Below are 27,365 nucleotides of genomic sequence, written 5' to 3'. Positions count from 1 at the left end.
ACGCTGCTCCTCTGAAAGTAAGTAATTTCTTGTTTTTTCAACTGACATTTTGACATCAGTGTTACAGGAAAGTTGCTTGTCATTGTTACATGACAGTAGGTTGTCATAAGACAAGGCTGCATGAAGTGTGAACTGGAGCTTTCTTGGATCCACAAAACAATAGTTTTTGGGGAATGCGGGCATCAATCCCACTACCTATAGCATGCTAAGCAAACACAATACCAATTGATCAAATTCCCCAGCTGTTTGGAATTGCCACAAGGAGCAACCAAGAGTGTCCAGTCTTGTCAGGCTATGCTGTTGGTGGACTTGTTAGTTTGTGCTCCAGCACTTGCAGAGGCTCGGTGCATCTCAACAACTGTGCTCTGTAGCCAGCGGCCGGTTAGCTCAGTTGGTTAGAGTGTGTGATACGCTGCTCTCTGAAAGTAAGTAATGTCTTTCTTTTTCATCTGACATTGTGACATCAGTGTTACATGAGAGTTTCTTGTCATTGTTACATGACAGTTTCTTGTCATTGTTTACATGACAGTAGGTTGTCGTAAGACAAGGCTGCATGAAGTGTGAACTGGAGTTTTCTTGGATCCATGAAAGAATTTGCTTTTGGAGAATGCAGGCATCGATCCCACTAACTCACGCATGCAAAGCATTTGAGCTAATTCCCCAGCCGTTTGGAATTTCCGCAAGAAGCAACCTAGAGGGTCCAGTCTTGTCAGGCTATGCTGTTGGTGGACGTGTTCGTTTACGTGCCAGCACTTGCAGAGGCTCGGTGCATTTCAACAATTGAGCAAAATCGGAAATGGCCGGTTAGCTTAGTTGGTTAGAGTGTGGTGCTAATAACGTCAAGGTCATGGGTTCGATCCCCGTACTGGTTATGATGGTCATTTTGAGTGTCAAAATTGTGAGTCACATGCATGTGAATTGTCAAGGGTGCCACAGAAATACAATTAGTGAATTGCTGAAATAGCTCAGTTGGGAGAGCGTTAGACTGAAGCTCTAAAGGTCCCTGGTTCGATCCCGGGTTTCGGCATTTGTATTTGTTCTTTCTTCATGCTCTGGCTTCAAGGACACTATCTACAGCTTTGTTTGTGGGCCTCAATGGTGTGTGCTACGCTGCTCCTCTGAAAGTTAGTAATTTCTTGCTTTTTCATCTGACATTTTGACATCAGTGTTACAGGAAAGTTGCTTGTCATTGTTACATGACAGTAGGTTGTCGTAAGACAAGGCTGCATGAAGTGTGAACTGGAGCTTTCTTGGATCCTTGAAAGAATTTGCTTTTGGAGAACGTAGGCATCGATCCCACTACCTCACGCATGCAAAGCATTTGAGCAAATTCCCCAGCCGTTTGGAATTTCCCACTAACTCACGCATGCTAAGCATTTGAGCTAATTCCCCAGCCACAGAAGGGTGCCACAGAAATAAAATTTGTGAATTGCCGAAATAGCTCAGTTGGGAGAGCGTTAGACAGAAGTTATTAAGGTACCTGGTTCGATCCCCGGTTTCGTCATTTGTATTTGTTCTTTCTTCATGCTCTGGCTTCAAGGAAACTATCCACAGCTTTGTTTGTGGGCCTCAATGGTGTGTGCTACGCTGCTCCTCTGAAAGTAAGTAATTTCTTGCTTTTTCGTCTGACATTTTGACATCAGTGTTACATGAGAGTTTCTTGTCATTGTTACATGACAGTTTCTTGTCATTGTTTACATGACAGTAGGTTGTCGTAAGACAAGGCTGCATGAAGTGTGAACTGGAGTTTTCTAGGATCCATGAAAGAATTTGCTTTTGGAGAATGCAGGCATCTATCCCACTACCTCACGCATGCAAAGCATTTAAACTAATTCCCCATCCGTTTGTAATTTCCGCAAGAAGCAACCTAGAGGGTCCAGTCTTGTCAGGCTAGGCTGTTGGCGGACTTGTTTGTTTACGTGCCAGCACTTGCAGAGGCTCGGTGCATTTCAACAATTGAGCAAAATAGCAAATGGCCGGTTAGCTCAGTTGGTTAGAGTGTGGTGCTAATAACGCCAAGGTCATGGGTTCGATCCCCGTACTGGTTATGATGTACATTTTGAGTGTCAAAATTGTGAGTCATATGCATGTGAATTGTCAAGGGTGCTACAGAATTAAATTTAGTGAATTGCCGAAATAGCTCAGTTGGGAGAGTGTTAGACTGAAGATCTAAAGGTCCCTGGTTCGATCCCGGGTTTAGGCATTTGTATTTGTTCTTTCTTCATGCTCTGGCTTCAAGGAAACTATCCACAGCTTTGTTTGTGGGCCTCAATGGTGTGTGCTACGCTGCTCCTCTGAAAGTTAGTAATTTCATGTTTTTCATCTGACATTTTGACATCAGTGTTACAGGGAAGTTGCTTGTCATTGTTACATGACAGTAGGTTGTCGTAAGACAAGGCTGCATGAAGTGTGAACTGGAGCTTTCTTGGATCCACAAAAAAAAGTGTTTTTGGGGAATGCGGGCATCGATCCCACTACCTCACGCATGCAAAGCATTTGAGCTAATTCCCCAGCCGTTTGGAATTTCCGCAAGAAGCAACCTAGAGGGTCTAGTCTTGTCAGGCTATGCTGTTGGTGGACTTGTTAGTTTGTGCTCCAGCACTTGCAGAGGCTCGGTGCATCTCAACAATTGTGCTCTGTAGCCAGCGGCCGGTTAGCTCAGTTGGTTAGAGTGTGTGATACGCTGCTCTCTGAAAGTAAGTAATGTCTTTCTTTTTCATCTGACATTGTGACATCAGTGTTACATGAGAGTTTCTTGTCATTGTTTACATGACAGTTTCTTGTCATTGTTTACATGACAGTAGGTTGTCGTAAGACAAGGCTGCAAGTGTGAACTGGAGTTTTCTAGGATCCATGAAAGAATTTGCTTTTGGAGAATGCAGGCATCGATCCCACTACCTCACGCATGCAAAGCATTTGAGCTAATTCCCCAGCCGTTTGGAATTTCCGCAAGAAGCAACTTAGAGGGTCCAGTCTTGTCAGGCTATGCTGTTGGTGGACGTGTTCGTTTACGTGCCAGCACTTGCAGAGGCTCGGTGCATTTCAATAATTGAGCAATATCGGAAATGGCCGGTTAGCTCAGTTGGTTAGAGTGTGGTGCTAATAACGCCAAGGTCATGGGTTCGATCCCCGTACTGGTTATGATGTACGTTTTGAGTGTCAAAATTGTGAGTCATATGCATGTGAATTGTCAAGGGTGCTACAGAATTAAATTTAGTGAATTGCCGAAATAGCTCAGTTGGGAGAGTGTTAGACTGAAGATCTAAAGGTCCCTGGTTCGATCCCGGGTTTAGGCATTTGTATTTGTTCTTTCTTCATGCTCTGGCTTCAAGGAAACTATCCACAGCTTTGTTTGTGGGCCTCAATGGTGTGTGCCTCAATGGTGTGTGCTACGCTGCTCCTCTGAAAGTAAGTAATTTCATGTTTTTCATCTGACATTTTGACATCAGTGTTACAGGAAAGTTGCTTGTCATTGTTACATGACAGTAGGTTGTCGTAAGACAAGGCTGCATGAAGTGTGAACTGGAGCTTTCTTGGATCCACAAAAAAAAGTGTTTTTGGGGAATGCGGGCATCGATCCCACTACCTCACGCATGCAAAGCATTTGAGCTAATTCCCCAGCCGTTTGGAATTTCCGCAAGAAGCAACCTAGAGGGTCCAGTCTTGTCAGGCTATGCTGTTGGTGGACTTGTTAGTTTGTGCTCCAGCACTTGCAGAGGCTCGGTGCATCTCAACAATTGTGCTCTGTAGCCAGCGGCCGGTTAGCTCAGTTGGTTAGAGTGTGTGATACGCTGCTCTCTGAAAATAGGTAATGTCTTTCTTTTTCATCTGACATTGTGACATCAGTGTTACATGAGAGTTTCTTTTCATTGTTACATGACAGTTTCTTGTCATTGTTTACATGACAGTAGGTTGTCGTAAGACAAGGCTGCATGAAGTGTGAACTGGAGTTTTCTAGGATCCATGAAAGAATTTGCTTTTGGAGAATGCAGGCATCGATCCCACTACCTCACGCATGCAAAGCATTTGAGCTAATTCCCCAGCCGTTTGGAATTTCCGCAAGAAGCAACCTAGAGGGTCCAGTCTTGTCAGGCTATGCTGTTGGTGGACTTGTTTGTTTACGTGCCAGCACTTGCAGAGGCTCGGTGCATTTCAACAATTGAGCAAAATAGCAACTGGCCGGTTAGCTCAGTTGGTTAGAGTGTGGTGCTAATAACGCCAAGGTCGTGGGTTCGATCCCCGTACTGGCTATGATGTACATTTTGAGTGTCAAAATTGTGAGTCACATGCATGTGAATTGTCAAGGGTGCCACATCATTAAAATGAGTGAATTGCTGAAATAGCTCAGTTGGGAGAGCGTTAGACTGAAAATCTAAAGGTCCCTGGTTTGATCCCGGGTTTCGGCATTTGTATTTGTTCTTTCTTCATGCTCTGGCTTCAAGGAAACTATCCACAGCTTTGTTTGTGGGCCTCAATGGTGTGTGCTACGCTGCTCCTCTGAAACTAAGTAATTTCTTGCTTTTTCAACTGACATTTTGACATCAGTGTTACAGGAAAGTTGCTTGTCATTGTTACATGACAGTAGGTTGTCGTAAGACAAGGCTGCATGAAGTGTGAACTGGAGCTTTCCTGGATCCACAAAAAAAATAGTTTTTGGGGAATGCGGGCATCGATCCCACTACCTATAGCATGCTAAGCAAACACAATACCAATTGATCAAATTCCCCAACTGTTTGGAATTGCCACAAGGAGCAACCAAGAGTTTCCAGTCTTGTCAGGCTATGCTGTTGGTGGACTTGTTAGTTTGTGCTCCAGCACTTGCAGAGGCTCGGTGCATCTCAACAACTGTGCTCTGTAGCCAGCGGCCGGTTAGCTCAGTTGGTTAGAGTGTGTGATACGCTGCTCTCTGAAAGTAAGTAATGTCTTTCTTTTTCATCTGACATTGTGACATCAGTGTTACATGAGAGTTTCTTGTCATTGTTACATGACAGTTTCTTGTCATTGTTTACATGACAGTAGGTTGTCGTAAGACAAGGCTGCATGAAGTGTGAACTAGAGTTTTCTTGGATCCATGAAAGAATTTGCTTTTGGAGAATGCAGGCATCGATCCCACTAACTCACGCATGCAAAGCATTTGAGCTAATTCCCCAGCCGTTTGGAATTTCCGCAAGAAGCAACCTAGAGGGTCCAGTCTTGTCAGGCTATGCTGTTGGTGGACTTGTTTGTTTACGTGCCAGCACGTTCAGAGGCTCGGTGCATTTCAACAATTGAGCAAAATAGCAAATGGCCGGTTAGCTCAGTTGGTTAGAGTGTGGTGCTAATAACGCCAAGGTCATGGGTTCGATCCCCGTACTGTTTATGATGTACATTTTGAGTGTCAAAATTGTGAGTCATATGCATGTGAATTGTCAAGGGTGCTACAGAATTAAATTTAGTGAATTGCCGAAATAGCTCAGTTGGGAGAGTGTTAGACTGAAGATCTAAAGGTCCGTGGTTCGATCCCGGGTTTAGGTATTTGTATTTGTTCTTTCTTCTGGCTTCAAGGAAACTATCCACAGCTTTGTTTGTGGGCCTCAATGGTGTGTGCTACGCTGCTCCTCTGAAAGTAAGTAATTTCATGTTTTTCATCTGACATTTTGACATCAGTGTTACAGGAAAGTTGCTTGTCATTGTTACATGACAGTAGGTTGTCGTAAGACAAGGCTGCATGAAGTGTGAACTGGAGCTTTCTTGGATCCACAAAAAAAAGTGTTTTTGGGGAATGCAGGCATCGATCCCACTACCTCACGCATGCAAAGCATTTGAGCTAATTCCCCAGCCGTTTGGAATTTCCGCAAGAAGCAACCTAGAGGGTCCAGTCTTGTCAGGCTATGCTGCTGGTGGACTTGTTAGTTTGTGCTCCAGCACTTGCAGAGGCTCGGTGCATCTCAACAATTGTGCTCTGTAGCCAGCGGCCGGTTAGCTCAGTTGGTTAGAGTGTGTGATACGCTGCTCTCTGAAAGTAAGTAATGTCTTTCTTTTTCATCTGACATTGTGACATCAGTGTTACATGAGAGTTTCTTGTCATTGTTTACATGACAGTTTCTTGTCATTGTTTACATGACAGTAGGTTGTCGTAAGACAAGGCTGCAAGTGTGAACTGGAGTTTTCTAGGATCCATGAAAGAATTTGCTTTTGGAGAATGCAGGCATCGATCCCACTACCTCACGCATGCAAAGCATTTGAGCTAATTCCCCAGCCGTTTGGAATTTCCGCAAGAAGCAACTTAGAGGGTCCAGTCTTGTCAGGCTATGCTGTTGGTGGACGTGTTCGTTTACGTGCCAGCACTTGCAGAGGCTCGGTGCATTTCAACAATTGAGCAAAATAGCAAATGGCCGGTTAGCTCAGTTGGTTAGAGTGTGGTGCTAATAACGCCGAGGTCATGGGTTCGATCCCCGTACTGGTTATGATGTACATTTTGAGTGTCAAAATTGTGAGTCATATGCATGTGAATTGTCAAGGGTGCTACAGAATTAAATTTAGTGAATTGCCGAAATAGCTCAGTTGGGAGAGTGTTAGACTGAAGATCTAAAGGTCCCTGGTTCGATCCCGGGTTTAGGCATTTGTATTTGTTCTTTCTTCATGCTCTGGCTTCAAGGAAACTATCCACAGCTTTGTTTGTGGGCCTCAATGGTGTGTGCTACGCTGCTCCTCTGAAAGTAAGTAATTTCATGTTTTTCATCTGACATTTTGACATCAGTGTTACAGGAAAGTTGCTTGTCATTGTTACATGACAGTAGGTTGTCGTAAGACAAGGCTGCATGAAGTGTGAACTGGAGCTTTCTTGGATCCACAAAAAAAAGTGTTTTTGGGGAATGCGGGCATCGATCCCACTACCTCACGCATGCAAAGCATTTGAGCTAATTCCCCAGCCGTTTGGAATTTCCGCAAGAAGCAACCTAGAGGGTCCAGTCTTGTCAGGCTATGCTGTTGGTGGACTTGTTAGTTTGTGCTCCAGCACTTGCAGAGGCTCGGTGCATCTCAACAATTGTGCTCTGTAGCCAGCGGCCGGTTAGCTCAGTTGGTTAGAGTGTGTGATACGCTGCTCTCTGAAAATAGGTAATGTCTTTCTTTTTCATCTGACATTGTGACATCAGTGTTACATGAGAGTTTCTTGTCATTGTTACATGACAGTTTCTTGTCATTGTTTACATGACAGTAGGTTGTCGTAAGACAAGGCTGCATGAAGTGTGAACTGGAGTTTTCTAGGATCCATGAAAGAATTTGCTTTTGGAGAATGCAGGCATCGATCCCACTACCTCACGCATGCAAAGCATTTGAGCTAATTCCCCAGCCGTTTGGAATTTCCGCAAGAAGCAACCTAGAGGGTTCAGTCTTGTCAGGCTATGCTGTTGGTGGACTTGTTTGTTTACGTGCCAGCACTTGCAGAGGCTCGGTGCATTTCAACAATTGAGCAAAATAGCAAATGGCCGGTTAGCTCAGTTGGTTAGAGTGTGGTGCTAATAACGCCAAGGTCATGGGTTCGATCCCCGTACTAGCTATGATGTACATTTTGAGTGTCAAAATTGTGAGTCACATGCATGTGAATTGTCAAGGGTGCCGCAGAAATAAATTTTGTGAATTGCCGAAATAGCCCAGTTGGGAGAGCGTTAGACTGAAGATATTAAGGTACCTGGTTCGATCCCGGGTTTCGGCATTTGTATTTGTTCTTTCTTCATGCTCTGGCTTCAAGGAAACTATCCAAAGCTTTGTTTGTGGGCCTCAATGGTGTGTGCTACGCTGCTCCTCTGAAAGTAAGTAATTTCTTGCTTTTTCATCTGACATTTTGACATCAGTGTTACAGGAAAGTTGCTTGTCATTGTTACATGACAGTAGGTTGTCGTAAGACAAGGCTGCATGAAGTGTGAACTGGAGCTTTCTTGGATCCACAAAAAAAAATGTTTTTGAGGAATGCGGGCATCGATCCCACTACCTATAGCATGCTAAGCAAACACAATACCAATTGATAAAATTCCCCAGCTGTTTGGAGTTGCCACAAGGAGCAACCAAGAGTGTCCAGTCTTGTCAGGCTATGCTGTTGGTGGACTTGTTAGTTTGTGCTCCAGCACTTGCAGAGGCTCGGTGCATCTCAACAATTGTGCTCTGTAGCCAGCGGCCGGTTAGCTCAGTTGGTTAGAGTGTGTGATACGCTGCTCTCTGAAAGTAGGTAATGTCTTTCTTTTTCATCTGACATTGTGACATCAGTGTTACATGAGAGTTTCTTGTCATTGTTACATGACAGTTTCTTGTCATTGTTTACATGACAGTAGGTTGTCGTAAGACAAGGCTGCATGAAGTGTGAACTGGAGTTTTTTTGGATCCAATAAAGAATTTGCTTTTGGAGAATGCAGGCATCGATCCCACTTCCTCACGCATGCAAAGCATCTGAGCTAATTCCCCAGCCGTTTGGAATTTCCGCAAGAAGCAACCTAGAGGGTCCAGTCTTGTCAGGCTATGCTGTTGGTGGACTTGTTTGTTTACGTGCCAGCACTTGCAGAGGCTCAGTGCATTTCAACAATTGAGCAAAATAGCAAATGGCCGGTTAGCTCAGTTGGTTAGAGTGTGGTGCTAATAACGCCAAGGTCATGGGTTCGATCCCCGTACTGGCTATGATGTACAATTTGAGTGTCAAAATTGTGAGTCACATGCATGTGAATTGTCAAGGGTGCCACAAAAATAAAAATAGTGAATTGCCGAAATAGCTCAGTTGGGAGAGCGTTATTCTGAAGATCTAAAGGTCCCTGGTTCGATCCCAGGTTTCGGCATTTGTATTTGTTCTTTCTTCATGCTCTGGCTTCAAGGAAACTATCCACAACTTTGTTTGTGGGCCTCAATGGTGCGTGCTACGCTGCTCCTCTGAAAGTAAGTAATTTCTTGCTTTTTCAACTAACATTTTGACATCAGTGTTACAGGAAAGTTGCTTGTCATTGTTACATGACAGTAGGTTGTCGTAAGACAAGGCTGCATGAAGTGTGAACTGGAGCTTTCTTGGATCCACAAAAAAAATAGTTTTTGGGGAATGTGGGCATCGATCCCACTACCTATAGCATGCTAAGCAAACACAATACCAATTGATCAAATTCCCCAACTGTTTGGAATTGCCACAAGGAGCAACCAAGAGTGTCCAGTCTTGTCAGGCTATGCTGTTGGTGGACTTGTTAGTTTGTGCTCCAGCACTTGCAGAGGCTCGGTGCATCTCAACAACTGTGCTCTGTAGCCAGCGGCCGGTTAGCTCAGTTGGTTAGAGTGTGTGATACGCTGCTCTCTGAAAGTAAGTAATGTCTTTCCTTTTCATCTGACATTGTGACATCAGTGTTACATGATAGTTTCTTGTCATTGTTACATGACAGTTTCTTGTCATTGTTTACATGACAGTAGGTTGTCGTAAGACAAGGCTGCATGAAGTGTGAACTGGAGTTTTCTAGGATCCATGAAAGAATTTGCTTTTGGAGAATGCAGGCATCGATCCCACTACCTCACGCATGCAAAGCATTTGAGCTAATTCCCCAGCCGTTTGGAATTTCCGCAAGAAGCAACCTAGAGGGTCCAGTCTTGTCAGGCTATGCTGTTGGTGGACTTGTTTGTTTACGTGCCAGAACTTGCAGAGGCTCGGTGCATTTCAACAATTGAGCAAAAGAGCAAATGGCCGGTTAGCTCAGTTGGTTAGAGTGTGGTGCAAATAATGCCAAGGTCATGGGTTTGATCCCCGTACTGGCTATGATGTACATTTTAAATGTCAAAATTGTGAGTCACATGCATGTGAATTGTCAAGGGTGCCACAGAAATACAATTAGTGAATTGCCGAAATAGCTCAGTTGGCAGAGCGTTAGACTGAAGCTCCCTGGTTCGTTCCCGGGTTTCGGCATTTGTATTTGTTCTTTCTTCATGCTCTGGCTTCAAGGAAACTATCCACAGCTTTGTTTGTGGGCCTCAATGGTGTGTGCTACGCTGCTCCTCTGTATGTAAGGGAATACCCCCCTGATTTGTACAAAAATGAATGTCAAAATATTGGCATTGGACAAACCATGTACACGATGTCCAATACCACCCAAAGCGGCGTTGATTCGTGCAAAGTATATGGCAAATGCCATATGGCAATTGCCAATTGTAACACCTCAAAAATCCAACAGGGGGCGAGTGCGCTCCACCTGGGTTTTTCATATTGGAAATGCAACCCAAGTCAACATCCAAAAGAAAAATTTTGAAAAAATGATATTTTTTTCAAAAACTTTTTACCCCTTAAAAAAGTGCTTTCTGGGCCTTTTTTCGAATTTCTTTCGCTTTTTTTGTCAATTACACATGTGTAAGAACTGTATGAATATACTTTTGTCCAATTTTGATATCAAATTTTTTTTTTTTTAATTACATGCGCATAAGGCATATGTTTTGTCCATTTGCAATATGATTTCATAGGAAGTCAAAAGTCAAAAGTCAAAAATGTCAAAATTTGGTAAAAAACTTCACACATCCTTAAAAAAGTGCTTTCTGGACCGTTTTTCAAAATTCTTTCAATTTTTATGTCAATTACACATGTATAAGAACTTTATCAACATACTTTAGTCATGCTTTATTATCTTTTTTTTTTTTTTTTTACTAGTGCATAAGGCATATGTTTTCTCCATTTGGAATATGATTTCATAGGAAGTCAAAAGTCAAAGTCAAAAGTAACGATTTTCCTCCGTGCAACTGGTGATCTGAAATGTGCAACTGGTGATCTGAAATGTGCAACTGGTGATCTGAAATGTGCAACTGGTAACCCAAAAAAAAATAATTTGATTCTATGTTTCCTTACTTTTTCAAAGTCACTGTGCATTTGCAATATGTTTTAATGGGCAGGTACCATCACGAATTTGTCATGCTATAAAAATCCTGCAGGAATGTGAAATTGACTGGCCCGATGAACTCGGGATGGCTTTGCAGTGATTCTGGGTCATCTCAATCGCTCGTTTGGGTTGATTTCAGAATGTCGCTTTTGGTGATGTTTTTTCACTATAGAATCATATTGCAAATGCACGTGCAACTGCTCACCCAAAAAAAAAATGTTTAGATTTTTTTTGTTTATGTTTCCTTACTTTTTCAAAGTCACTGTGCATTTGCAATATGTTTTTTCACTATAGAATCATATTGCAAATGCACATGCAACTGGTCATCCCCCCAAAAAAATTTTAGATTTTTTTTGTTTATGTTTCCTTACTTTTTCAAAGTCACTGTGCATTTGCAATATGTTTTTTCACTATAGAATCATATTGCAAATGCACGTGCAACTGGTCATCCCCCCCAAAAAAAATTAGATTTTTTTTGTTTATTTTTCCTTACTTTTTCAAAGTCACTGTGCATTTGCAATATGTTTTTTCACTATAGAATCATATTGCAAATGCACATGCAACTGGTCATCCCCCCCCAAAAAATTTAGATTTTTTTTATGTTTCCTTACTTTTTCAAAGTCACTGTGCATTTGCAATATGTTTTTTCACTATAGAATCATATTGCAAATGCACATGCAACTGGTCATCCCCCCCAAAAAATTTTAGATTTTTTTTGTTTATGTTTCCTTACTTTTTCAAAGTCACTGTGCATTTGCAATATGTTTTTTCACTATAGAATCATATTGCAAATGCACGTGCAACTGGTCACCCAAAAATAAAAATTTTGGATTTTTTTTGTTTATGTTTCCTTACTTTTTCAAAGTCACTGTGCATTTGCAATATGTTTTTTCACTATAGAATCATATTGCAAATGCACATGCAACTGGTCATCCCCCCCAAAAAATTTTTAGATTTTTTTTTTTTATTTTTCCTTACTTTTTCAAAGTCACTGTGCATTTGCAATATGTTTTTTCACTATAGAATCATATTGCAAATGCACATGCAACTGGTCATCCCCACAAAAAAAAATTAGATTTTTTTTGTTTATGTTTCCTTACTTTTTCAAAGTCACTGTGCATTTGCAATATGTTTTTTCACTATAGAATCATATTGCAAATGCACGTGCAACTGGTCATCCCCCCAAAAAAAATTTAGATTTTTTTTGTTTATTTTTCCTTACTTTTTCAAAGTCACTGTGCATTTGCAATATGTTTTTTCACTATAGAATCATATTGCAAATGCACATGCAACTGGTCATCCCCCCCAAAAAAATTTAGATTTTTTTTATGTTTCCTTACTTTTTCAAAGTCACTGTGCATTTGCAATATGTTTTTTCACTATAGAATCATATTGCAAATGCACATGCAACTGGTCATCCCCCCAAAAAAAATTTAGATTTTTTTTGTTTATGTTTCCTTACTTTTTCAAAGTCACTGTGCATTTGCAATATGTTTTTTCACTATAGAATCATATTGCAAATGCACGTGCAACTGGTCATCCCCCAAAAAAAATTTTCGATTTTTTTGGTTTATTTTTCCTTACTTTTTCAAAGTCACTGTGCATTTGCAATATGTTTTTTCACTATAGAATCATATTGCAAATGCACATGCAACTGGTCATCCCCCCCAAAAAAATTTAGATTTTTTTTATGTTTCCTTACTTTTTCAAAGTCACTGTGCATTTGCAATATGTTTTTTCACTATAGAATCATATTGCAAATGCACATGCAACTGGTCATCCCCTCCAAAAATTTTTAGATTTTTTTTGTTTATGTTTCCTTACTTTTTCAAAGTCACTGTGCATTTGCAATATGTTTTTTCACTATAGAATCATATTGCAAATGCACGTGCAACTGGTCACCCAAAAATAAAAATTTTGGATTTTTTTTGTTTATGTTTCCTTACTTTTTCAAAGTCACTGTGCATTTGCAATATGTTTTTTCACTATAGAATCATATTGCAAATGCACATGCAACTGGTCATCCCCCCAAAAATTTTTTAGATTTTTTTTGTTTATGTTTCCTTACTTTTTCAAAGTCACTGTGCATTTGCAATATGTTTTTTCACTATAGAATCATATTGCAAATGCACGTGCAACTGGTCATCCCCCCAAAAAAAATTTAGATTTTTTTTGTTTATTTTTCCTTACTTTTTCAAAGTCACTGTGCATTTGCAATATGTTTTTTCACTATAGAATCATATTGCAAATGCACATGCAACTGGTCATCCCCCCCAAAAAAATTTAGATTTTTTTTATGTTTCCTTACTTTTTCAAAGTCACTGTGCATTTGCAATATGTTTTTTCACTATAGAATCATATTGCAAATGCACATGCAACTGGTCATCCCCACAAAAAAAATTTAGATTTTTTTTGTTTATGTTTCCTTACTTTTTCAAAGTCACTGTGCATTTGCAATATGTTTTTTCACTATAGAATCATATTGCAAATGCACGTGCAACTGGTCATCCCCCCAAAAAAAATTTAGATTTTTTTTGTTTATTTTTCCTTACTTTTTCAAAGTCACTGTGCATTTGCAATATGTTTTTTCACTATAGAATCATATTGCAAATGCACATGCAACTGGTCATCCCCCCCAAAAAAATTTAGATTTTTTTTATGTTTCCTTACTTTTTCAAAGTCACTGTGCATTTGCAATATGTTTTTTCACTATAGAATCATATTGCAAATGCACATGCAACTGGTCATCCCCCCAAAAAAATTTTAGATTTTTTTTGTTTATGTTTCCTTACTTTTTCAAAGTCACTGTGCATTTGCAATATGTTTTTTCACTATAGAATCATATTGCAAATGCACGTGCAACTGGTCATCCCCCAAAAAAAATTTTAGATTTTTTTGGTTTATTTTTCCTTACTTTTTCAAAGTCACTGTGCATTTGCAATATGTTTTTTCACTATAGAATCATATTGCAAATGCACATGCAACTGGTCATCCCCCCAAAAAAAATTTAGATTTTTTTTATGTTTCCTTACTTTTTCAAAGTCACTGTGCATTTGCAATATGTTTTTTCACTATAGAATCATATTGCAAATGCACATGCAACTGGTCATCCCCCCCCAAAAAATTTAGATTTTTTTTGTTTATGTTTCCTTACTTTTTCAAAGTCACTGTGCATTTGCAATATGTTTTTTCACTATAGAATCATATTGCAAATGCACGTGCAACTGGTCATCCCCCCAAAAAAAATTTAGATTTTTTTTGTTTATTTTTCCTTACTTTTTCAAAGTCACTGTGCATTTGCAATATGTTTTTTCACTATAGAATCATATTGCAAATGCACATGCAACTGGTCACCCAAAAATAAAAATTTTGGATTTTTTTTGTTTATGTTTCCTTACTTTTTCAAAGTCACTGTGCATTTGCAATATGTTTTTTCACTATAGAATCATATTGCAAATGCACATGCAACTGGTCATCCCCCCAAAAAATTTTTAGATTTTTTTTGTTTATTTTTCCTTACTTTTTCAAAGTCACTGTGCATTTGCAATATGTTTTTTCACTATAGAATCATATTGCAAATGCACATGCAACTGGTCATCCCCCCCAAAAAAAATTAGATTTTTTTTATGTTTCCTTACTTTTTCAAAGTCACTGTGCATTTGCAATATGTTTTTTCACTATAGAATCATATTGCAAATGCACATGCAACTGGTCATCCCCCCAAAAAAAATTTAGATTTTTTTTGTTTATGTTTCCTTACTTTTTCAAAGTCACTGTGCATTTGCAATATGTTTTTTCACTATAGAATCATATTGCAAATGCACGTGCAACTGGTCATCCCCCCCCAAAAAAATTAGATTTTTTTTGTTTATTTTTCCTTACTTTTTCAAAGTCACTGTGCATTTGCAATATGTTTTTTCACTATAGAATCATATTGCAAATGCACATGCAACTGGTCATCCCCCCCAAAAAAATTTAGATTTTTTTTATGTTTCCTTACTTTTTCAAAGTCACTGTGCATTTGCAATATGTTTTTTCACTATAGAATCATATTGCAAATGCACATGCAACTGGTCATCCCCCCCAAAAATTTTTAGATTTTTTTTGTTTATGTTTCCTTACTTTTTCAAAGTCACTGTGCATTTGCAATATGTTTTTTCACTATAGAATCATATTGCAAATGCACGTGCAACTGGTCACCCAAAAATAAAAATTTGGGATTTTTTTTGTTTATGTTTCCTTACTTTTTCAAAGTCACTGTGCATTTGCAATATGTTTTTTCACTATAGAATCATATTGCAAATGCACATGCAACTGGTCACCCAAAAATAAAAATTTTGGATTTTTTTTGTTTATGTTTCCTTACTTTTTCAAAGTCACTGTGCATTTGCAATATGTTTTTTCACTATAGAATCATATTGCAAATGCACATGCAACTGGTCATCCCCCCAAAAAATTTTTAGATTTTTTTTGTTTATTTTTCCTTACTTTTTCAAAGTCACTGTGCATTTGCAATATGTTTTTTCACTATAGAATCATATTGCAAATGCACATGCAACTGGTCATCCCCCCCAAAAAAATTTAGATTTTTTTTATGTTTCCTTACTTTTTCAAAGTCACTGTGCATTTGCAATATGTTTTTTCACTATAGAATCATATTGCAAATGCACATGCAACTGGTCATCCCCCCAAAAAATTTTTAGATTTTTTTTGTTTATGTTTCCTTACTTTTTCAAAGTCACTGTGCATTTGCAATATGTTTTTTCACTATAGAATCATATTGCAAATGCACGTGCAACTGGTCATCCCCCCCCAAAAAAATTAGATTTTTTTTGTTTATTTTTCCTTACTTTTTCAAAGTCACTGTGCATTTGCAATATGTTTTTTCACTATAGAATCATATTGCAAATGCACATGCAACTGGTCATCCCCCCCAAAAAAATTTAGATTTTTTTTATGTTTCCTTACTTTTTCAAAGTCACTGTGCATTTGCAATATGTTTTTTCACTATAGAATCATATTGCAAATGCACATGCAACTGGTCATCCCCCCCAAAAATTTTTAGATTTTTTTTGTTTATGTTTCCTTACTTTTTCAAAGTCACTGTGCATTTGCAATATGTTTTTTCACTATAGAATCATATTGCAAATGCACGTGCAACTGGTCACCCAAAAATAAAAATTTGGGATTTTTTTTGTTTATGTTTCCTTACTTTTTCAAAGTCACTGTGCATTTGCAATATGTTTTTTCACTATAGAATCATATTGCAAATGCACATGCAACTGGTCATCCCCCCAAAAAATTTTTAGATTTTTTTTGTTTATGTTTCCTTACTTTTTCAAAGTCACTGTGCATTTGCAATATGTTTTTTCACTATAGAATCATATTGCAAATGCACGTGCAACTGGTCATCCCCCCCAAAAAAATTTAGATTTTTTTTGTTTATTTTTCCTTACTTTTTCAAAGTCACTGTGCATTTGCAATATGTTTTTTCACTATAGAATCATATTGCAAATGCACATGCAACTGGTCATCCCCCCCAAAAAAATTTAGATTTTTTTTATGTTTCCTTACTTTTTCAAAGTCACTGTGCATTTGCAATATGTTTTTTCACTATAGAATCATATTGCAAATGCACATGCAACTGGTCATCCCCACAAAAAAAAATTAGATTTTTTTTGTTTATGTTTCCTTACTTTTTCAAAGTCACTGTGCATTTGCAATATGTTTTTTCACTATAGAATCATATTGCAAATGCACGTGCAACTGGTCATCCCCCCAAAAAAAATTTAGATTTTTTTTGTTTATTTTTCCTTACTTTTTCAAAGTCACTGTGCATTTGCAATATGTTTTTTCACTATAGAATCATATTGCAAATGCACATGCAACTGGTCATCCCCCCCAAAAAAATTTAGATTTTTTTTATGTTTCCTTACTTTTTCAAAGTCACTGTGCATTTGCAATATGTTTTTTCACTATAGAATCATATTGCAAATGCACATGCAACTGGTCATCCCCCCAAAAAAATTTTAGATTTTTTTTGTTTATGTTTCCTTACTTTTTCAAAGTCACTGTGCATTTGCAATAAGTTTTTTCACTATAGAATCATATTGCAAATGCACGTGCAACTGGTCATCCCCCAAAAAAATTTTTAGATTTTTTTGGTTTATTTTTCCTTACTTTTTCAAAGTCACTGTGCATTTGCAATATGTTTTTCACTATAGAATCATATTGCAAATGCACATGCAACTGGTCATCCCCCCCAAAAAAATTTAGATTTTTTTTATGTTTCCTTACTTTTTCAAAGTCACTGTGCATTTGCAATATGTTTTTTCACTATAGAATCATATTGCAAATGCACATGCAACTGGTCATCCCCCCCAAAAATTTTTAGATTTTTTTTGTTTATGTTTCCTTACTTTTTCAAAGTCACTGTGCATTTGCAATATGTTTTTTCACTATAGAATCATATTACAAATGCACGTGCAACTGGTCACCCAAAAATAAAAATTTTGGATTTTTTTTGTTTATGTTTCCTTACTTTTTCAAAGTCACTGTGCATTTGCAATATGTTTTTTCACTATAGAATCATATTGCAAATGCACATGCAACTGGTCATCCCCCCAAAAAATTTTTAGATTTTTTTTGTTTATGTTTCCTTACTTTTTCAAAGTCACTGTGCATTTGCAATATGTTTTTTCACTATAGAATCATATTGCAAATGCACGTGCAACTGGTCATCCCCCCAAAAAAAATCTTTTTTTTGTTTATTTTTCCTTACTTTTTCAAAGTCACTGTGCATTTGCAATATGTTTTTTCACTATAGAATCATATTGCAAATGCACATGCAACTGGTCATCCCCCCCAAAAAAATTTAGATTTTTTTTATGTTTCCTTACTTTTTCAAAGTCACTGTGCATTTGCAATATGTTTTTTCACTATAGAATCATATTGCAAATGCACATGCAACTGGTCATCCCCACAAAAAAAATTTAGATTTTTTTGTTTATGTTTCCTTACTTTTTCAAAGTCACTGTGCATTTGCAATATGTTTTTTCACTATAGAATCATATTGCAAATGCACGTGCAACTGGTCATCCCCCCAAAAAAAATTTAGATTTTTTTTGTTTATTTTTCCTTACTTTTTCAAAGTCACTGTGCATTTGCAATATGTTTTTTCACTATAGAATCATATTGCAAATGCACATGCAACTGGTCATCCCCCCCAAAAAAATTTAGATTTTTTTTATGTTTCCTTACTTTTTCAAAGTCACTGTGCATTTGCAATATGTTTTTTCACTATAGAATCATATTGCAAATGCACATGCAACTGGTCATCCCCCCAAAAAAATTTTAGATTTTTTTTGTTTATGTTTCCTTACTTTTTCAAAGTCACTGTGCATTTGCAATATGTTTTTTCACTATAGAATCATATTGCAAATGCACGTGCAACTGGTCATCCCCCAAAAAAAATTTTAGATTTTTTTGGTTTATTTTTCCTTACTTTTTCAAAGTCACTGTGCATTTGCAATATGTTTTTTCACTATAGAATCATATTGCAAATGCACATGCAACTGGTCATCCCCCCAAAAAAAATTTAGATTTTTTTTATGTTTCCTTACTTTTTCAAAGTCACTGTGCATTTGCAATATGTTTTTTCACTATAGAATCATATTGCAAATGCACATGCAACTGGTCATCCCCCCCAAAAAAATTTAGATTTTTTTTGTTTATGTTTCCTTACTTTTTCAAAGTCACTGTGCATTTGCAATATGTTTTTTCACTATAGAATCATATTGCAAATGCACGTGCAACTGGTCATCCCCCCAAAAAAATTTTAGATTTTTTTTGTTTATTTTTCCTTACTTTTTCAAAGTCACTGTGCATTTGCAATATGTTTTTTCACTATAGAATCATATTGCAAATGCACATGCAACTGGTCATCCCCCCCCAAAAAATTTAGATTTTTTTTGTTTATGTTTCCTTACTTTTTCAAAGTCACTGTGCATTTGCAATATGTTTTTTCACTATAGAATCATATTGCAAATGCACGTGCAACTGGTCACCCAAAAATAAAAATTTTGGATTTTTTTTGTTTATGTTTCCTTACTTTTTCAAAGTCACTGTGCATTTGCAATATGTTTCAATGGGCAGGTACCATCACGAATTTGTCATGCTCAAAATTTTTTAGATGTATTTTTTTTTGTTTCTTACTTTTTCAAAGTCACTGTGCATTTGCAATATGTTTTAAAGGGCAGGTACCATCACGAATTTGTCATGCTATAAAAATCTTGCAGGAATGTGAAATTGACTGGCCCGATGAACTCGGGATGGCTTTGCAGTGATTCTGGGTCATCTCAATCGCTCGTTTGGGTTGATTTCAGAATGTCGCTTTTGGTGATGTTTTTTCACTATAGGATCATATTGCAAATGTACAAGAGTCAAGTGGACAAGAGTCCATCAGTCAATTAGATATCATTCTGACCACCAAACTGATACAAACTGACACCAAACCCACTTTTTCCAACTCGTTTAGTAGCCAACTATTACATACTTCAGAGCTGGCCCAAAATTCACAACCCCTTCGGTTCAAACCATAAAAAAACCATAAAACACGTAGTTACGTTCTAGCTGCGGGTCCATTTCTTATGTTATGTGTTGGCCTAGCTGAGGCGACCCCGAATCCCAAGTTTCGGCTCGATAGGTCATTTGGTGTCCGAGAAAAACCCTAATTGGTGCTGAAAATCCACTATTTTCCATGACTTGCTACGGGGTCCTTGAATGAGCTATTGGACAGAAACGTTGGGGTCTGTCTATATGGGCCGAGACGTTTGCAATGCACCTAGTCTTGCGACTCTGGGACATTTCTAAATGTCGTCATTTTCGTGATGCAAAAATGAATTGAAGTTATTTCAAATGTACGAGGCTGTTTCTCGGTCCGAGAACCTTCTAGAGCCACGTAACTCACCACGCACCATCTACGGGAGGTCTAGAACAGGTTTCTAAAGTTTCGTAACTCTAGGTCCGACGGTTCTTTTTTAGCTCCAACAAAGCTAACTATTGGAGCCACTGTCTGTCTCTACGCACCCCAATACGTCCCTCCTTCCAAGTTGTGTTTTAGTGTGATTTTTTTTTCCTTTGAATTTTTTTGGGAAAAATGACTGATTTACAGTTCATGGGGGTTGCCTAATCACACATATGAAGTTTTGGAAAGATCAGACTTTTTTAACCCTTCGAAACAGCCCCTAAGACACCAATTATGGCACTTCCGGTTGGCACAGGAAGTTATAAATCAACACATATCCTCATTGGGGTATGCTGTTACAGAATCCTGAGTTTTAAGTCCTTACGTTAAGAATTGACTGATCTACACAGGGTTGAATGCACTATGTCTATCAAACTGCATGCAGTGTATGGGTAAACACTTTTAGGGGCATTTTAACCACTTCCGGTTGGTCCAGGAAGCTTAGAATCAACACAGGTAGACCTCATAGTGGCCTGATGGACTGGTACCGAAGACAGGTTCATACGGCATTCATAACCCACATAGGCCTCAGGTTGAAATTAGGGGTGCAGGCAATGTATTCCTATGGGGAGAGATGACACTGTAATCTGTGAGATCAAAAAACCCTGTTTTACTGTGAAGGGTTAATGCCACACGGTCAAGGTTAGGCTTGTTCAGATCGGGAGGACCTTAGGAACATTCATGTGGTGCAATTTTTCTTCTCACTCTAACGGTTCTCTCACTGTCACCCAAAAGCAAATGACATTGTGGTGCAGGCTTCATTTTGGGCCTACTATTCTAATGCTCGCTGCGCCTAGACCGAGCGAGCTACGGTCAAGCGGGATATCTCGCTGAACTCGGTACGGCCTAGGGATTATGGTAATGCCATTTCCTGCTCTCTGTGTCTTTAAGCACCGCACTTTATCACTCCATCCTTCCTGTGTGTGTGTGAGGGAGCTTTTCTTTGACATCTGTTGGGATTAATGACTGATTTACAGTTCAGAAGGGTTACCTAGTCACACATATGAAGTTTTGGAGAGATGTGACTTTTTTAACCCTTCGAAACAGAGAGTGTGACCCAATTAAAGGCACTTCCGGTTGGCACAGGAAGCTATAAGTAAACACATGTCTTGATTTACATAGCCACTTACAGAATCCCGAGTTTTAAGTCTTTACGTTAAGAATTGACTGATCTACACAGGGTTGAATGCACTATGTCTATCAAACTGCAGGCAGTGTATGGGTAAACACTTTTAGGGGCATTTTAACCACTTCCGGTTGCTCCAGGAAGCTTAGATTCGACACAGGTAGATCTCATAGTGGCCTGATGGACTGGTACCGAAGACAGGTTCATACGGCATTCATAACCCATATAGGCTTCAGGTTGAATTTTGTGGTGCAGGCTATGTATTCCTATGGGGAGAGATGTCACTGTAATCTGTGAGATCAAAAAACCCTGTTTTACTGTGAAGGGTTAATGCCACACGGTCAAGGTTAGGCTTGTTCAGATCGGGAGGACCTTAGGAACATTCATGTGGTGGAATTGTGCTTCTCACCCTAACGGTTCTCTCACTGCCACCCAAAATCAAATGACATTGTGGTGCAGGCTTCATTTTGGGCCTTCTTTTTTTCAAGTTTGCTGCACTCAGAACGAGCTACGGTCAAGCGGGGCGTCTCCTTGAACTCGGCACAGTCTGGAGACTATGGTGATGCCATTTTTTGTGTTGATTTCAGAATGCCATTTTGGTGATGGTCCCTCTCCGTTTAAACATATTGCAAATGTACAAAAGTCAACTAGCAAGTCAGTGTCCATCAGTCAATTAGATGTCATTATGACACCAAATGGATATCAATTGACACCAAACCCACTTTTTCCTACTCATTTAGTAGCCAACTATCACATATGTCAGAGCAGTCCCATAATTCACAGCGCCTTCGGTTTAAAACATAATAAAAAGGTAAAACACATAGTTACGTTCTAGCTGCGGGTCCAGTTCGGACATTATGTGAAGGCCTATGTGAGGCGACCCCGAATCCCGAGTTTCGGCTCGATAGGTCATTTGGTGTCCGAGAAAAACCCTAATTGGTGCTGAAAATCCACTTTTTTCCATGCCTTGTTACGGGGTCCTTGAACGAGCTATCGGACAGGCACGTCGGGGTCCGTCTCTATGGGCCGAGCCGGTTTCAATGCACCTAGCCTTGCGTCTCTGAGACTTTTCTAAACGTCGTCATTTTCGTAATGGTCAAAATGAATTGAAGGTATTGCAAATGTACGAGGCTGTTTCTCGGTCCGAGAACCGTCTAGAGCCACGTAACTCACCACGCACCATCAACCGGAGGTCTAGAACAGGTTTCTAAAGTTTCGGAACTCTAGGTCTGACGGTTCTTTTTTAGCTCCAACAAAGCTAACTATTGCAGCCACTGTCTGTCTCTACGCACCCCAATACGTCCCTCCATCCAAGGTGTGTTTTAGTGTGATTTTTTTTTCCTTTGATTTTTTTGGGGAAAAATGACTGATTTACAGTTCATGGGGGTTGCCTAATCACATATATGAAGTTTTGGAAAGATCAGACTTTCTTAACCCCTCGAAACAGCCCCTGAGACACCAGTTATGGCACTTCCGGTTGGCACAGGAAGCTATAAATCAACACATATCCCCATTGGGGTATGCTGTTACAGAATCCTGAGTTTTAAGTCCTTACGTTAAGAACTGACTGATTTACACAGGGTTGAATGCACTATGTCTGTCAAACTGCAGGCAGGGTATGGGTAAACACTTTTAGGGGCATTTTAACCACTTCCGGTTGGTCCAGGAAGCTCAGAATCAACACAGGTAGACCTCATAGTGGCCTGATGGACCGGTACCGAAGACAGGTTCATACGGCATTCATAACCCATATAGACTTCAGGTTGAAATTAGGGGTGCAGGCAATGTATTCCTATGGGGAGAGATGACACTGTAATCTGTGAGATCAAAAAACACTGTTTTACTCTTAAGGGTTAATGCCACACGGTCAAGGTTAGGCTTGTACAGATCGGGAGGACCTTAGGAACATTCATGTGGTGGAATTTTTCTTCTCACCCTAACGGTTCTCTCACTGTCACTCAAAAGCAAATGACATTGTGGGGCAGGCTTCATTTTGGGCCTACTTTTCTAATGGTCGTTGCGCTTAGACCGAGCGAGCTACGGTCAAGCGGGATAGCTCGTTGAACTCAGCACAGTCTGGAGACTATGGTGATGCCATTTTTTATGTTGATTTCAGAATGCCATTTTGGTGATGGTCCCTCTCCGTTTAAACATATTGCAAATGCACAAAAGTCAACTAGCAAGTCAGTGTCCATCAGTCAATTAGATGTCATTATGACACCAAACCCACTTTTTACTACTCATTTAGAAGCCAACTATCACATATGTCAGAGCAGTCCCATAATTCACAGCGCCTTTAGTTTAAAACATAATAAAAAGGTAAAACACATAGTTACGTTCTAGCTGCGGGTCCAGTTCGGACATTATGTGAAGTCCTATGTGAGGCGACCCCGAATCCCGAGTTTCGGCTCGATAGGTCATTTGGTGTCCGAGAAAAACCCTAATTGGTGCTGAAAATCCACTTTTTTCCATGCCTTGCTACGGGGTCCTTGAACGAGCTATCGGACAGAAACGTTGGGGTCTGTCTCTATGGGCCGAGCCGGTTTCAATGCACCTAGCCTTGCGTCTCTGAGACTTTTCTAAACGTGGTCATTTTCGTAATGGTCAAAATGAATTGAAGGTATTGCAAATGTACGAGGCTGTTTCTCGGTCCGAGAACCGTCTAGAGCCACGTAACTCACCACGCACCATCGACCGGAGGTCTAGAACAGGTTTCTAAAGTTTCGGAACTCTAGGTCTGACGGTTCTTTTTTAGCTCCAACAAAGCTAACTATTGCAGCCACTGTCTGTCTCTACGCACCCCAATACGTCCCTCCATTCAAGTTGTGTTTTAGTGTGATTTTTTTTTCCTTTGAATTTTTTGGGGAAAAATGACTGATTTACAGTTCATGGGGGTTGCCTAATCACATATATGAAGTTTTGGACAGATCAGACTTTTTTAACCCTTTGAAACAGCCCCTGAGACACCAATTATGGCACTTCCGGTTGGCACAGGAAGCTATAAATCACCACATATCCTCATTGGGGTATGCTGTTACAGAATCCTGAGTTTTAAGTCTTTACGTTAACAACTGAGTTATTTACGGAGGGTTTAGTATGTGTGTGCTATTTCAGAAAATCATAGAAAATCACAGAAATCTCGCAGAGCTCCGCAGCACACTTTAAAAAGATTCGTATGAACACCCTGCAACTGGATCTGTAACCGTTGAAAAAAAAAAACGCCTATTTGTGACCATTGCCAAGTTGTCATTGTTCCGTTTCTCTTAAATGACGATAGATAAATGGCTGGTTCTTTTTTTATTGACACCGGAGGCTCCTTGACTTTGACCTGAAGTGGAAAAATAATTTCTCTATTTCCATTTAGGACCTTTAATCCCAGAAAAACGGCCATAACTCAAAAACCGTCGAGGCCTAGACGCCATCTTGTTCGGGGCCAACTGCCCATTATGCCAAACCTACGCTCACCAAGTTTCGGCTTCGAAATATTTTCCGTTTTCGAGATAAGGCCCCGTCGTGATTCGTGATGTTTTGCCAAATTGCCATATGATTCCGTATGCCCTCTTGTGGGAAATTCCGGGATAGCGGAAAAACGCTCAAAAACTTGTTTATTTTATAAAACGGAAACCGAATGTCCGACAAAGTTCATTTGATGACTTCCCGGTAGGTCTGGCCCTACCGCACGGCCCGACGCCGACCGCGAATTTTACAAACGATTTCGGACGTCTAGTAAGGGACCGTACATTTGCAATATGGACTTTCTCACTGATCATACACGAAATGCCGAAATGTTCCCTTATGAAAGTAAGTAATTTCTTGCTTTTTCAACTGACATTTTGACATCAGTGTTACAGGAAAGTTGCTTGTCATTGTTACATGACAGTAGGTTGTCGTAAGACAAGGCTGCATGAAGTGTGAACTGGAGCTTTCTTGGATCCACAAAAAAAATTGTTTTTGGGGAATGCGGGCATCAATCCCACTACCTATAGCATGCTAAGCAAACACAATACCAATTGATCAAATTCCCCAGCTGTTTGGAATTGCCACAAGGAGCAACCAAGAGTGTCCAGTCTTGTCAGGCTATACTGTTGGTGGACTTGTTTGTTTACGTGCCATCACTTGCAGAGGCTCGGTGCATTTCAACATTTGAGCAAAATAGCAAATGGCAGGTTAGCTCAGTTGGTTAGAGTGTGGTGCAAATAATGCCAAGGTCATGGGTTCGATCCCTGTACTGGCTATGATGTACATTTTGAATGTCTAAATTGTGAGTCACATCAATGTGAATTGTCAAGGGTGCCACATAAATACAATTAGTGAATTGTCGAAATAGCTCAGTTGGGAGAGCGTTAGACTGAACCTCTAAAGGTCCCTGGTTTGATCCCAGGTTTCGGCATTTGTGCTTGTTCTTTATTCAAGGAAACTATCCACAGCTTTGTTTGTGGGCCTCAACGGTGTGTGCTACGCTGCTCCTCTGAAAGTAAATAATTTCTTGCTTTTTCATCTGACATTTTGACATCAGTGTTACAGGAAAGTTGCTTGTCATTGTTACATGACAGTAGGTTGTCGTAAGACAAGGCTGCATGAAGTGTGAACTGGAGTTTTCTTGGATCCATGAAAGAATTTGCTTTTGGAGAATGCAGGCATCGATCCCACTACCTATAGCATGCTAAGCATTTGAGCTAATTCCCCAGCCGTTTGGAATTTCCGCAAGAAGCAACATAGAGGGTCCAGTCTTGTCAGGCTATGCTGTTGGTGGACGTGTTCGTTTACATGCCAGCACTTGCAGAGGCTCGGTGCATTTCAACAATTGAGCAAAATCGGAAATGGCCGGTTAGCTCAGTTGGTTAGAGTGTGGTGCTAATAACGCAAAGGTCATGGGTTCGATCCCCGTACTGGTTATGATGGTCATTTTGAGTGTGAAAATTGTGAGTTACATGCATGTGAATTGTCAAGGGTGCTACAGTATTAAAATTAGTGAATTGCCGAAATAGCTCAGTTGGGAGAGCGTTAGACTGAAGATCTAAAGGTCCCTGGTTTGATCCCGGGTTTCGGCATTTGAATTTGTTCTTTCTTCATGCTCTGGCTTCAAGGAAACTATCCACAGCTATGTTTGTGGGCCTCAATGGTGTGTGCTACGCTGCTCCTCTGAAAGTAAGTAATTTCTTGCTTTTTCAACTGACATTTTGACATCAGTGTTACAGGAAAGTTGCTTGTCATTGTTACATGACAGTAGGTTGTCTTAAGACAAGGCTGCATGAAGTGTGAACTGGAGCTTTCTTGGATCCACAAAAAAAATAGTTTTTCGGGAATGCGGGCATCGATCCCACTACCTATGCTAAGCTATGCTAACTTATGCATGCTAAGCAAACACAATACCAATTGATCAAATTCCCCAGCTGTTTGGAATTGCCACAAGGAGCAACCAAGAGTGTCCAGTCTTGTCAGGCTATGCTGTTGGTGGACTTGTTTGTTTGTGCTCCAGCACTTGCAGAGGCTCGGTGCATCTCAACAACTGTGCTCTGTAGCCAGCGGCCGGTTAGCTCAGTTGGTTAGAGTGTGTGATACGCTGCTCTCTGAAAGTAAGTAATGTCTTTCTTTTTCATCTGACATTGTGACATCAGTGTTACATGAGAGTTTCTTGTCATTGTTACATGACAGTTTATTGTCATTGTTTACATGACAGTAGGTTGTCGTAAGACAAGGCTGCATGAAGTGTGAACTGGAGTTTTCTTGGATCCATGAAAGAATTTGCTTTTGGAGAATGCAGGCATCGATCCCACTAACTCACGCATGCAAAGCATTTGAGCTAATTCCCCAGCCGTTTGGAATTTCCGCAAGAAGCAACCCAGAGGGTCCAGTCTTGTCAGGCTATGCTGTTGGTGGACTTGTTTGTTTACGTGCCAGCACTTGCAGAGGCTCGGTGCATTTCAACAATTGAGCAAAATAGCAAATGGCCGGTTAGCTCAGTTGGTTAGAGTGTGGTGCTAATAACGCCAAGGTCATGGGTTCGATCCCCGTACTGGCTGTGATGTACATTTTGAGTGTCAAAATTGTGAGTCACATGCATGTGAATTGTCAAGGGTACCACAGAAATCAAATTAGTGAATTGCCGAAATAGCTCAGTTGGGAGAGCGTTAGACTGAAGATATTAAGGTACCTGGTTCGATCCCGGGTTTCGACATTTGTATTTGTTCTTTCTTCATGCTCTGGCTTCAAGGAAACTATCCACAGCTTTGTTTGTGGGCCTCAATGGTGTGTGCTACGCTGCTCCTCTGAAAGTAAGTAATTTATTGCTTTTTCATCTGACATTTTGACATCAGTGTTACAGGAAAGTTGCTTGTCATTGTTACATGAC

The 27,365-nt window shown here is 39.7% G+C and overlaps 14 non-coding genes across 14 annotated transcripts; all 14 read left to right on the top strand.

Moving 5' to 3' along the window:
* The first annotated feature begins 954 nt into the window (after nucleotides 1-954).
* Nucleotides 955-1,027, top strand: trnaf-gaa (transfer RNA phenylalanine (anticodon GAA)). The gene has a single exon. It is a non-coding gene; the product is annotated as a tRNA-Phe (tRNA).
* Nucleotides 1,028-1,974: 947 nt separating this feature from the next.
* trnai-aau (transfer RNA isoleucine (anticodon AAU)) lies at nucleotides 1,975-2,048 on the top strand. Its single transcript has one exon. It is a non-coding gene; the product is annotated as a tRNA-Ile (tRNA).
* An 82-nt stretch (nucleotides 2,049-2,130) lies between these two features.
* Nucleotides 2,131-2,203, top strand: trnaf-gaa (transfer RNA phenylalanine (anticodon GAA)). The gene has a single exon. It is a non-coding gene; the product is annotated as a tRNA-Phe (tRNA).
* Nucleotides 2,204-3,067: 864 nt separating this feature from the next.
* On the top strand, nucleotides 3,068-3,141 carry trnai-aau (transfer RNA isoleucine (anticodon AAU)). Its single transcript has one exon. It is a non-coding gene; the product is annotated as a tRNA-Ile (tRNA).
* An 82-nt stretch (nucleotides 3,142-3,223) lies between these two features.
* Nucleotides 3,224-3,296, top strand: trnaf-gaa (transfer RNA phenylalanine (anticodon GAA)). Its single transcript has one exon. It is a non-coding gene; the product is annotated as a tRNA-Phe (tRNA).
* An 881-nt stretch (nucleotides 3,297-4,177) lies between these two features.
* trnai-aau (transfer RNA isoleucine (anticodon AAU)) lies at nucleotides 4,178-4,251 on the top strand. Its single transcript has one exon. It is a non-coding gene; the product is annotated as a tRNA-Ile (tRNA).
* An 82-nt stretch (nucleotides 4,252-4,333) lies between these two features.
* trnaf-gaa (transfer RNA phenylalanine (anticodon GAA)) lies at nucleotides 4,334-4,406 on the top strand. The gene has a single exon. It is a non-coding gene; the product is annotated as a tRNA-Phe (tRNA).
* A 1,966-nt stretch (nucleotides 4,407-6,372) lies between these two features.
* On the top strand, nucleotides 6,373-6,446 carry trnai-aau (transfer RNA isoleucine (anticodon AAU)). Its single transcript has one exon. It is a non-coding gene; the product is annotated as a tRNA-Ile (tRNA).
* Nucleotides 6,447-6,528: 82 nt separating this feature from the next.
* trnaf-gaa (transfer RNA phenylalanine (anticodon GAA)) lies at nucleotides 6,529-6,601 on the top strand. Its single transcript has one exon. It is a non-coding gene; the product is annotated as a tRNA-Phe (tRNA).
* Nucleotides 6,602-7,467: 866 nt separating this feature from the next.
* On the top strand, nucleotides 7,468-7,541 carry trnai-aau (transfer RNA isoleucine (anticodon AAU)). Its single transcript has one exon. It is a non-coding gene; the product is annotated as a tRNA-Ile (tRNA).
* Nucleotides 7,542-8,575: 1,034 nt separating this feature from the next.
* trnai-aau (transfer RNA isoleucine (anticodon AAU)) lies at nucleotides 8,576-8,649 on the top strand. The gene has a single exon. It is a non-coding gene; the product is annotated as a tRNA-Ile (tRNA).
* Nucleotides 8,650-8,731: 82 nt separating this feature from the next.
* On the top strand, nucleotides 8,732-8,804 carry trnaf-gaa (transfer RNA phenylalanine (anticodon GAA)). Its single transcript has one exon. It is a non-coding gene; the product is annotated as a tRNA-Phe (tRNA).
* Nucleotides 8,805-25,991: 17,187 nt separating this feature from the next.
* trnaf-gaa (transfer RNA phenylalanine (anticodon GAA)) lies at nucleotides 25,992-26,064 on the top strand. The gene has a single exon. It is a non-coding gene; the product is annotated as a tRNA-Phe (tRNA).
* Nucleotides 26,065-26,962: 898 nt separating this feature from the next.
* trnai-aau (transfer RNA isoleucine (anticodon AAU)) lies at nucleotides 26,963-27,036 on the top strand. The gene has a single exon. It is a non-coding gene; the product is annotated as a tRNA-Ile (tRNA).
* Nucleotides 27,037-27,365: the final 329 nt, after the last annotated feature.

The sequence above is a fragment of the Oncorhynchus clarkii genome, chromosome 29, assembly GCF_045791955.1.
Source record: "Oncorhynchus clarkii lewisi isolate Uvic-CL-2024 chromosome 29, UVic_Ocla_1.0, whole genome shotgun sequence".
NCBI lineage: Eukaryota > Metazoa > Chordata > Actinopteri > Salmoniformes > Salmonidae > Oncorhynchus > Oncorhynchus clarkii.
Note: the sequence above shows the minus strand (reverse complement) of the source record. Positions and strands in the feature narration are given on the sequence as shown.